We start from the raw sequence: 11,676 nt of genomic DNA, 5'->3' as shown, positions 1-11,676 counted from the left end.
TAATTTAGCCCTATGGCAAAACTAGACAAAATGTATGTGATTTAGGTATTTATTCCAAGAGCATTACCTGTTGTTTCCCTTCATGGTGTAGCATAGAAGAGCAGTAAAAATGCTCAACTGTATGTTTCACTTGGGTACAATGTCAGTGGACTCTTGGAGTGTTGTTGTCAAGCTGGTGAGTCTGGACAGAAGATAAATGCGTAGAGTGCAAGGAGCTGTGGCAAGAGGGAAGGCTCTTTGTGTGCACATGCTAACAAGTGTCATGACTGTCTGAAGTAACTCATTTGCCTTAATTTCTCTGGCGTGTTTTGTCTTGTTCCCTGTCTTGTATTCTGTACATTTTGACATTTTTAAAGAACTGACCCTTGCTTACCATCCCTCAGCTTTTGTTGCCCTGTGCTAGAATACAACTGGAAGATGAAATGGAAAGGTCTACGTGTTCCAAGCTGATGTATGCTGGTTGCAGTGCTTCTAGAAAATCTTCTTTCTGAACCATAGAGGGATTCACAGTGAATTTGAGGGTTTTATGATTCTGAATTTAAAAGCAGTTTTGGTTCATAAGAAATTGTCATTAGTTTTAAAGGATTTGTACTGGAATGTATTATCTTTCAAAAGTTCTGGAAAAGATCTGCTTTGTTAATTTATCATGTATCCCATTGATATTTCCTCCCAATATATAAAGGGGAATTGTAAGACGGAAGAGGACAGACTCTTCAACAGGGTCTTCTGTGACAGGGCAAGGGGAAATGGCTTCATACCAGCAACAAAAAAGGAGGGCTTTGTCTCCTAACAGTTCTTGATTACTTTGTCGGTGGGTTTGGCCCCTTTCATGTTCTAGATATGAAGATAAACTTCTGTTCAGAGAAAAGGCTTCATAGCTTTCATTTGAAGCCTCATGTTATGAGTGAAGTACAGAATAACACAGGATCAAATAGTAACTGTGTTTCTGCTGTTTCCACAGATACTTAATTAAGAAGGAATACAGGGCAGTGAGAATGAGCAGGGAGGCAAGTGCAGAACAGGAAAAACATTATTTTATATTTGGCAACAAATGCAAATGAAATAATGCTGAACTACCAACTATGGCAACCATACGCTGTTACATAAATGAGAGGTAATGGGAGAAGAGGCTGACCCCCACTTCACCACATCCTCCTTTCAGGGAGTTGTAGAAAGTGATGAAGTCTCCTCTAAGCCTCCTCTTCTCCAGACTAAACTATCCCTGTTTCGTCAGCAGCTCCTCATAAGACCTGTGCTCCAAACCCTTCACAGCTTTGTTTTTCTGTGGTCGCACTCAAGGGTCTTGATGTCTTTCTTGTAGTTAAGTGAACTGAACACAGTATTTGAGGCTTGGCCTCACTAGAGCCAAGTGCAGGGGAAAAATTGTTGCTATTATTGCTGTTACTGCTGACTGTCCACGTAATAGCCAGCTGGCTAACAGTCCTGGTCTACAGAGTGTGAAGCTGCTGTGAAATACAGTATCTTGCTGAGTGCTGTAGTGAATTGAATCTGTCTTCAGCTCCTGAAGTGTTTCTGGACCATGATTCTGCTCTGAACTTGGCAGTCCTCTGTTGCAATTGGGCCACCAACCACTAAAGAACTGAAGAGAAGGAAAAACTAGAAGACAGTAGGTTTATAGCCTAGAGATGAGAACGTTTGTCTGAATCAGGGAATGATCTGTGTTCATGGTTACCTCAGTGCTCATCTCGGTACTTTATTCAATGACTTATTAAATGTGTATCACAGAAATAAGTGTTGCCTGGAAGAGAAGATGTTGCAAATAAAGTAGATTATTGACTTATGTGCTTTGGTGGTCATGGAAGAGAATGGTTTGCCTCTGACATAGTGTTTGTTTTGGTAGTTGAGTAATACACCTTATGAAGTGATAATTACGTAAGACTGGAATGCAATTAACTGAATAGGAAGAAAAATAGCTGTTAAGATCTGATTAAACAAGTTGTTGCATGCATGTTTCTGTGCACAACTAAAGACAGCATTGTCATTGAAGGTGATGGTGATGTGGATGCAAAGAAATTTATGCAAAGTTCATGAAGAAAATACCATGTTTTCTGATATTGCATCTTGTTTCGTTGTTAACAATTACTGTATATGATAACTAGCTTAAAACTATGCTGGCTAGGAGTAATGCCTTTGTTAGTTGGTGGCTGGGTGTTTTTTGGTAGCTTTTTAGTCTTTTTTTTTTTTTCCCCAGTAGCTAACTACATTATATATGTTTTCCAGTTCTGAAAAGCCTTATATATTCTCTCTGCTCAGATATGATGATTTTGATTTGGGCTTAAAGTGAGCATAAAGAAATGTATTCACTGAAAACGCAGTGCTCACCAGAGCCATGGTAACTTGTGATTTGTCTGTTACACATTGTAGAGTCACAGATGTTTGATCTGCAAAAATGTAGGAAAATATTTACTGTCTGTATCTCACTAGAGCTGGGTTTCTTCTTTGGACTATGAAAAGTAGCCTGAAAAAAAGGAAAGCTTAGTGCCTTCCTAAAGTCATTAATTACATCAAGAACTCAGCATCTCATTCTCAGAGCACTGATTTTCTCTGACAACCACAGTAGGCAACAGATGGGGAATTTAGATTGCTTTGATTCTTGTAATTTGGAATTATTAAATTCTTTTTCCCCGTGGGACATCTGCTGCCTTGCATCATTTGACAAAAAAATATATGTCCTGAGAGACTGGGAGAGGGAAGGAGTGTTTCCAAGAGCCATGAACCGACAAGCTCACTTCTGCTACCCTGGGGTTTTGATGATGCTTTAAGCTGTAGCATCTGTGGTTGAGCTAATCCTGAGGGAATCTGGACTCTCACTTCTGTCTAGGGGAATTCAGAGGTGATCTAGCAAGCGAAACTGCAGGTCTTGTATCTGGTGTCAAACAGAATCCCATGACAGATATTTTGTTGTACTTGCAGAAAAAGCTTCTTGCTCTGACATATTATAGAAGACTAGCAGCCGCCTCTGACGTGTTGCGTATTTCTTGCTGTTGAGGTATGACATCCATTCTGCAGCATCAAAAATATTATTCATTAAGTTATAGAAGTGTAAACGTATTCATTCTTAAATCATTTAAGTGCAGAATGGTATCTATAAAACTAGAAACTAGTAACTACAAATGCTGCCAGTCACACACATCTTCCATGGTTTCATTGTTTTCCTTCTTCTGCCTTGACAAGGAACAGTTCTGGTTTTGAAAATATTTGAATACTGATGACACACCATGGCCTCTCCTGAGGTCCATGCAATTGAGTGGGACAGGAGTAGACTTTTCCCTGAGTTACTGAGGAGCTCAGGTCTGACCAAAGGACTTCAGGATGCACTATACATAATGGAGAGCAGCACCAACTGTTTCCTATTTACAAAAATGGATTCTAGTGTCTGGATATGTAGAGCAGCTTCTTTTGACAAATGGTGAGCTTGTGTGTTACAGAGATGACTCCGCAAATACATGGGGCAAGTTTTACATTTTATAAAGTCTTCACTATAAATTCATCGGCATTCAGATTCTGCAGTGGAGAATCTGGTAAAAAAACAAGGTAAAAATCCTCACAAGCTTTTTTCACTGGGAATTCAGGGCCTGTTTACTTTCAGTGGAAAGGGTTTACTGTTATTGAAAAGGTATGACAAGGGTAAATGTTGTATTCAGTCAAATTACAGAGATTCTAGCAAAATGCTAGTAGACATCTTTAATAAAAAAGCAATTATACGTTCAGAGGAAAATGCCTGTTTATTTTATAGGAAAGTTTAAAAGGAATGAACTATTTTAAATAGAAGACAATACCTGGAGGGTTCACCCTGCCAGGAGTCACCAAACTTGTTTCACTGCAGTGAGTCTTCGTTTCTCTCCAGGCATCTCTTGATATAATGGATATTTATTTTAAAGTCTGAACAAACATAAGAATATATAGGACATGCGCAGTCTCACATGTGGGAAACTGAATGCACTGATTTCTGGTAATCCAAGAAGCAGGAGTTAGTTGCAATAGCCTTTGCAAAGGCTTTCTGAAAAATGTTTATCCACATTCACTTTGAAATCATTTTCTCACTGTTTAAATATTTATCACAGACTGCAATTAATCTGGTAAAGACCAAAGTATAAATACAAACCCACTTCTGTTGCCAACTTTCCTTCCCCAAGGAATTGATAGCGTGAGTGAGATCTTATCATTTGATTTATCATGGGAAGAGAAATTGCTGGGAAAAATAATTGAATTTATGTAGTCTTGGTTTTTGGAGAGACATTTTGGGGATATCACAATATGAATGCAGCCCAAAGGCTGATTATTCCATCCCAGTTGGCGCCTGTGAGTCAGATTTGATGCGCTACATTTTGTTTTGGCCTTGCCAGTAAAAGAAAGGTGCTGTCAAACTAGAAAGTCCAGTGAAAGGTTACCAAATAGTTGGCGAAATGGAGTACGTGACAGTGAAAGAGGAGCTGGGAGAAATGTTTTTTTTTTTGGGGGGGGGAATATAATTTTTGTCTTCAATTCTATAGTGTATTGTTGCAGATATGAGAAAAAATGTCAAGGACAGTGACTGACAAGTTGTCCAGGGAGACTGTGAAAGGAACAAGTTTGTATGTTCATAGGTTTTTTAACATCTTCCTTAAACTCTCACTCACTCTATTTTTAGTGCTCTGTAACACTGCAGCTCTTGCTGTTTTGAGATTTAACAAAACAAATGAAAACCACAGAAAACAAAAACAACAGCAACAGAATAGAGAACAATAACAAGGCTTCAACTTGGGGAAATAAACAGTTTAAAATTAGAACAAAGAGAAGATAAATGTGGTAAGATGCTGACAGTTATTATCATCTGAAGCAAATGAAATTAAGTGAGAAATACTTTGATGCTTCATCTGGGAGGAAGTAGCGCTACTGGTCTTTATGTGAGTAATTATGGCAATTGAAAATTTCTGCTGTGCTCAGTATTCATCATATTCAACATTCTGGTAATACTCTGTATTGTTAAAATCTAACTAGTAGGACTTTCATTAACACAGTCACAAGAATATTTGAAGGTAGTATTAACTGGTATTTCCTAAAGTGCAGCTTACAACATCTTGTCATCCCAAGCACCCTTCTGCTTTTTGATGTTGAAGAAAACACCTAAAAGTTCACTGGCATTAGTTTCTCCCTTTTTTGTTAAAACCAAGAGCAAATATTTTTATGGCCAAGAGGAATTTGTTATGATGAATTTGTCCTTCTTCTGAATATATCAATTCACTGATTGCTATCTAGGAATTTATCTTGGCAAAGAACTGAACTTTCCTAGTATTTGTGAGCTCCCTCCAAAGCTGCTGTCTTGGGGCTGATGATTTTTCTTTTGGAAAAATGTTCAGTTCAGCAACTCCAAAGTCAACTAAACCCTCTGGTAAACTACTGCAAATATTTATTTCCTTGATTACTTTTATTCATATTAACTGTGAGTAGAAGTAACTCTTTCAAAAAAAGTCTATTCCTGTCTTCCAATCAGAATTTCAGTTATAAGAAACTGCAGTATCCTCTCCTAACAGTCAACTGTGGAATTGTAAGATCCACAGGAATCATTCAATGCCTCTTATTCCATCCTTGCTTTTTTCCCTGTTGATAAAACTGTTTCCTCTTATTTTCATTCTCCAAGCTTTCAGATGTTTTGGTAACTTATAGACCTTTTAAGCATCAGCTTAAACTGAGACCCTGGATTCTTTTTAAACTTTTAGCCTTATTTCCACCTGTCCAATTGCCTCTTCTACTTACTCACGTGACTCAGTCCCTCTGCATTTACATTGGTTTGTTTGCTCCATTGCAACATAAGTAATGAGAGCTTTGTTCTCAAATTTTATATTTACAGCCTTGGTAACCTGGAGTAACGATTATGCAGTTCTGATGCAATCTTTGGACTAGCTATGGTACTTACTCTTTTGGACCATTGTAGGGGAACTGTTAGGTCTGAGCATAAGCTGGTGATTGAACAAGTAGTGAAAGGCTGTGGCTGGCCCAGGGAGCACAGGCAAATTGTTGGCACCCAACGTTGGTGACCAGAAGGGATGGACACAGAGTGGAGGCACCCTGGGCTTATATAAGGGCTGGTCATTGGAAGGAAATAATTTCTGGGACCTGGGCTGCTTTATGAGGGTTGCTCTATGGCCAGCAAAGCCCCTTCACCAGTTGGGTGAGTTCTATTCTTCTTTATGTATGCGTCTACTAACCTATCTGTGCATAATTGCCTGGTATTGTCAAGAATCTTTCTGAAGCAATTCTGTTTCTTTGTGAGCTGAACAGCCATGAAGACAGATTTTTTGAAGCTTATGTTTTTACTGCACACTAGTTGCTTCATATATTGCAGAAAGAATTTGTGAGACTTCTAAATGTGGACTTTTTGGAATAGATAGAATGAGTAACTGTCTAAATCTTGTTTTGGCTTGAGATAAAGCAGCTGACTTCTAGATTTTTATAAAATTCTTATAGTCTATGAGTATGGTAGACCTTGGTGTCATACTTATGTGATACAGAAACCGTTGTCTTTGTAATCTTCTAGTAACCTAGCTCATGTTTGCAAATGGCCTTCCACATATATGGTTATTTACTGACTTATCTGAAGTTGTGGAATAAATCTACAACTTTAACTAGTAGCTTCTACTTTAGACTTATAAACATGAAGCGTTCCTTAAGCCTCTTTGCAGCCCAGGCCTATGTTTTCAAGTTGTATAAATGTCTGTGTTGACTTTTCTTGTGTAAAGTTGCAGATAATTAAAGCTGCAAAAGCACGCTCCTAAAATTCTGCTTAGATTAATGATCAAATAGCTTTCTTTAAGACAAAGCAAAGGAAATCCTCCATATTAAACAGTGTCCCATGGTGAGTGACTCTTGGTCGCCCACCGCTGGCTGATTTTCTGTGACTGGACTTATTCTCCACTTGTGATCTTAAGACCATTGCCCATTAACTTTGTTGTGTTTTGAAATTGCATTTGAATTTCAAAAGTGTGGAAAAGGAATATTTTCAGCAATGAAGTAGATGCATGGTGTTGGCACAACAAGTGTGTTTTATAGCCGTTTGCCTCACAAGTTAGATCATGCTTAACCTAAATACATATTAAGATAAATCCTTGGATTTAGGACAAATTATTATATGGGTTCCTTTGTCCATACCCATTTGTGTTAATTTGTCACTGCAAGCTGCCTATATCAGAATGGAATTAGAAGCAATTTCCCAAATATATCAATTTTACTGTGGTATGGTCACTGAAGGAACTCAGCCATGCCTTCTTTTTCATCACTGTTGAGTGAGTGAAGTAAATGTAATCACATGTGACAGGTGGAAAGCTAAGGGAGCTGCAAGCGTTCAATTCATTTTGAGAAAGTAAATGCTGGGACCCCACTCTCACAGCACTGTAATAAGAATATTTAATTTCCATTGGGAAGATAGGGACTGAACCCTGTGCTGTATTTCATGTTTGTGCGTGTCTGCAGACATTTTGAATAGAAATAGCATCCCTTCCTGCAACCTATCATTGTGGGTAGCAGGGATTTCTCCTTTGTTTCATGACTTCAAAATTCTTGCCCTTTGCCTGCATCCTTATGGCCAAATGAGCTAGGGTTAGAACTGTGGGATGGGGTGAGAGCTCAGAGGTTAACGGTAAGTTAAAATTGATTTTAAGTTGAACCAATCTTATCTCTGGAGCCAGCTAACGTCTTTCAAAATCTAGGTAGATGTGATGGAGGTGATATATCAGTTTCTGAAACAGGGAGACTTTTCAGTGACATTGACTTTTTTTGTGTAATGTGGAAGACATTCAGTGAGTCTAATAGTTCCTCTGTAAACTAGAAGGCAGACATTGTTATACATTATTAATAGGAACATTCTTGCCAATCAAAATCTTTTCTTGGTAGAAATGAAAGGGAAAGAAATTAGTGACAAACAAAGTTAATTTCTTGGAATTTAATTGAATTTTTTTCTATTCACTTTCAGTTAAGACGTTATGAACTAGCTTGAATTGGATTGTAGTGTTATATCTTTAGCTAGCCAAAACATTGGAAAATAAAAAGCAATGAATAGCAACAATCTTTCCAGGGGCACTATGGAAATTTGTGTTAGGAGCAGTTTTAAGTATCTCCTTGTTTAAGCAGAGTGATGATAGCTAAATAGAATTTTAGGGTAGTGAAATGACAGGTGCTTGTACTGGTTGAAGCAGGAAGATAATAAAGGTACTTAAAGCAGGACGGTACAATATGGGATAATGACAAGGTGAATAATCAAAAGTTATTTAGATGAGAAGGATCTTAGTGATGCCATATAAAAGCTCACATATTCTGGTGGAAGAGAATCATGTGAGAATTATTAATAATGAAGGAGATCTGAGATGACAAAATTATAGCAGGGAGCACTTGTTTTTACTTCTTGCTTCAAAAAGAACCCAGTTTGCCAAGTAAAAGCATTTGATTTAGGGAAAGCTTTGTTACATGCCACTGTTTAGCAGCTCAGAGCAATTTCATGTTAAGAATAACAAAAGTTAGGATTTTCAAAGGTTCTGGAGTCAGGGATGGATAGGTAAATTTAAAACATAATGATTATTACAGAGTCAAATATTCCTTCATTTCCTTTTTTGCATGTACCACTTCTAGCTACTGGGCTTCATCTTTTGATTCTCTGGAATGTTGTTTTCCTCCATTATTCCCACACTTACACCTGTGTAGTGCAGTAGATAGCAGTGCTCTTAGCTCAGCTCTTAGTCATCTACAGATCTTTCCTTTATGAGCTGAGGTTAGTAAGACTGCAGTGATACTAAAGTTTCCCCCAGCAAAGTATGTCTTTGCTCTTAACTACATCACATCTATATTGTGTTCTGTATATTAATAATGAAGCAACTTTACCAAGGTGAGACTTGAAGGTGCGGTGTGTTTTGTACTAAAAGTACAGTCCTGTCTCACTTGCTTGTGACTATAAAGACAGCATTGCTCTTACATGGGTCATCCAAAACAATTTCCTGAGATCCTGAAACATGGTGCTAAACCAAATAACCAGTGCAGCGTTAAACAGCTCCATAGGCAGATTTCAAATTAGAGGAAAACAGCTCCCTAGAGGCACATGCGACTCATTCACTTGAATAAAGGAATAAATTTCTATGATGCTGTGAATATCCTAAGTTGAAGACACTTACAAGGACCTCTGAGTTCAAACCCTAAACCTTCCCTGAAACTGTTAAAGTTGAATGCAGATTTAGGAGGAGGTGAAAAAAAAAAAAAAAAGCTAAATAGCAGTAATGAAAATAATTAGCTGAGTTTCTCTATTCTTCAAGGAAAGACTTGTCAAACATCAATACTGCTGGCTTCTGGAAGTTTAACAGAGGTAAATACCAAAGTCAAAGAGGACTGCTCTAATTGCTTCAAGTAACCTTGTTGTTAGAGCAACGGTTAATTACAGCTGAACTTCAATTATATGGGTATAATGGCAGATGTTGAATAGTTTTGGACTGTTTAAATCTTGCACAAGTTACAGCAGTTTCATAATTAATCTGCTGAAAGGCTTTTCCTTGTCTGAGGAAACACGATCTCAGTATATGTTGTATTAGTTAACTTAGGATCAACAACTGTGAGGTAATCTGCTCAGTGAATATAAGAATGCATAAAAGAAGAATGAAGTTTAAGAATTTTGGAAGGGGGGGAGGGAGGGAAGTATAAACAACAGCATGGGGAAAGAAAAAGAAATGCTCAGCAATCTTACAGGGCTGCTCTCAATAGCTTCTTTAAAACTGTTTTGAATTTATTGAAATTGGTTATGGCAAGCTGATGATAAACAAGTTAGCAAGTGAAATGCAGAGCTAAGCTATGTGATTCCTTGCCAAGGGCTGTTATAAATGCAAGTGTTTGCTTGTGTTACAAACTAATTGGATAAATTAATAGAGGAAAAATATGACTGGTGGCTATTAAAAAAAAAAAAAAGAGATGCTGAATGTAGTTCAGGAAACTTTAGAGCAAACAGCTGAAAGCTATTTTTCTTTTCTTTATACTTTTTTCTGGGAATCCTTCATTGCCTGTTTATGAGCTCAGCATACTAAACTAGATAGACCTTTCATTTAATATTTTTATGGTTGGTCTTATTTTCTCACTGAGTCTTTAACCTAAAGCTATTACTTTATTTAAATCTGGTAAGTGTTCCTTACCACTACAGATTCTCCCCTTTACCTCTCAAGAAGTGGAAGCGAATCTCAAAGGTCCACACTTGCTGAGTCTATGTTGTCTGTAAGACAATGGGAGCCCTGTTTTTCACTAAATGATCACATTAAAAAGAAGATATTTTCTGGGGAGAAGAAAACTGTAAATAAACAAAGGTAGTTTTACTGTAACATGCAATTTTGGCAATACAAATAGATACCATTCTCATAAGCCACCAATTCCCTTTAGTAAGTTTGTTTACCTATATTCATGACCTCCTAAAAATTGATATAGGATTCTGCATGGGGAACTAGCTCAAAAAAATTGTAAGACTTAAGGAAAATATTGAGCTACTGATCCTTGCTGTTGCTTGGAGAACAGTGTGTTTTGATTTATAGAAAATAGCATACTTGTGATGAATGCCTATAGATTCTCATCATGCAAAGAACATTGTTTTCCAGATAAATTTAGAAGCGTCTGAGGTAACCAATTTCCTAGGAAAACAAATTTGTTTTCAGTCCTACAATAGAGCACAACTGTGCTTTAATCTTTGGCAGAAATATTTCATAGTCCTTAGTTTGTTGAACGCACTTTCTATGTTCATTTTTCATTAATTCCATCTATATTGCTACAGTGCGAAAAGCTTGGGGCTTGATGTCACCAGGAGTTTCAGAGAAAAGAGTTGCTGGATAACTTTCAGGTTAACTCTTGTGCTCCTTTCATAAATGCTGTGGCATATAAAAACTGTTTTTGTAGTCTTATCATTAACACATCCTCTTGGTTTCTTAACAGGCTCTCATCTTCGGTTAAAAGCATAAAATGAGCTAAACTGTGAAGCAAGCTGAACTAAGCTTTCAGTGGAGGCTGTCTTTGGCTGTACTTTCACTGCAAAATAATTAGGATGAATGCCCTGGAAGAGTATTGCTAAAGCAGTGGCTGCCTGGGTATGCCTTTAACTTAGGAGGGGAAATGTTATTGTTGTTATGTTTTCTTACTATGGTATAAGTGCTTGTTTGAAGAGAAGGATTCAGACATTTTTAGTAGCTTAGTTGCTGAGATAACTTAAACAATCCTGAGGAAAAACCCACATTCTCTTTTCATACAGTGCTCTTCAATGAAATGCAGTTGAAATCTGGAGTGTAGTTGTGTGTAAAGAAAGTGAAGATGGATGTATAGATCAGAAACCATGAGGGAAGCTTAGATTTTGGTGTCTGGATGCTTAAGAGGATGGTATATGGAAAATCCCTAGAACTGTACTGCTAAACATATAAAACCGTGTGAAAAGGATATAATAGTAGTCCTAAAAACTTAGGGTGATGGCATTCTTTGTTTATTGTAGGCAGTATTTAATTAGGATATGCATCGCTTGATAAGAATACCTTTTCAGGATGTGAAGATTTCACATAGGAAAGATTTTTTTACCTTTCTGAGCTTGGTAGAGAAGGGACAGTAGATCATTGATCAGAAGTGGATCAGAGTAATTGCTAATTTGGCATTCCCATCAAGAAATGTTAATCACAAATT

This window comes from Coturnix japonica, chromosome 4, assembly GCF_001577835.2.
Source record: "Coturnix japonica isolate 7356 chromosome 4, Coturnix japonica 2.1, whole genome shotgun sequence".
In the NCBI taxonomy this organism is placed as follows: domain Eukaryota; kingdom Metazoa; phylum Chordata; class Aves; order Galliformes; family Phasianidae; genus Coturnix; species Coturnix japonica.
This window is presented reverse-complemented; position numbering follows the sequence as displayed.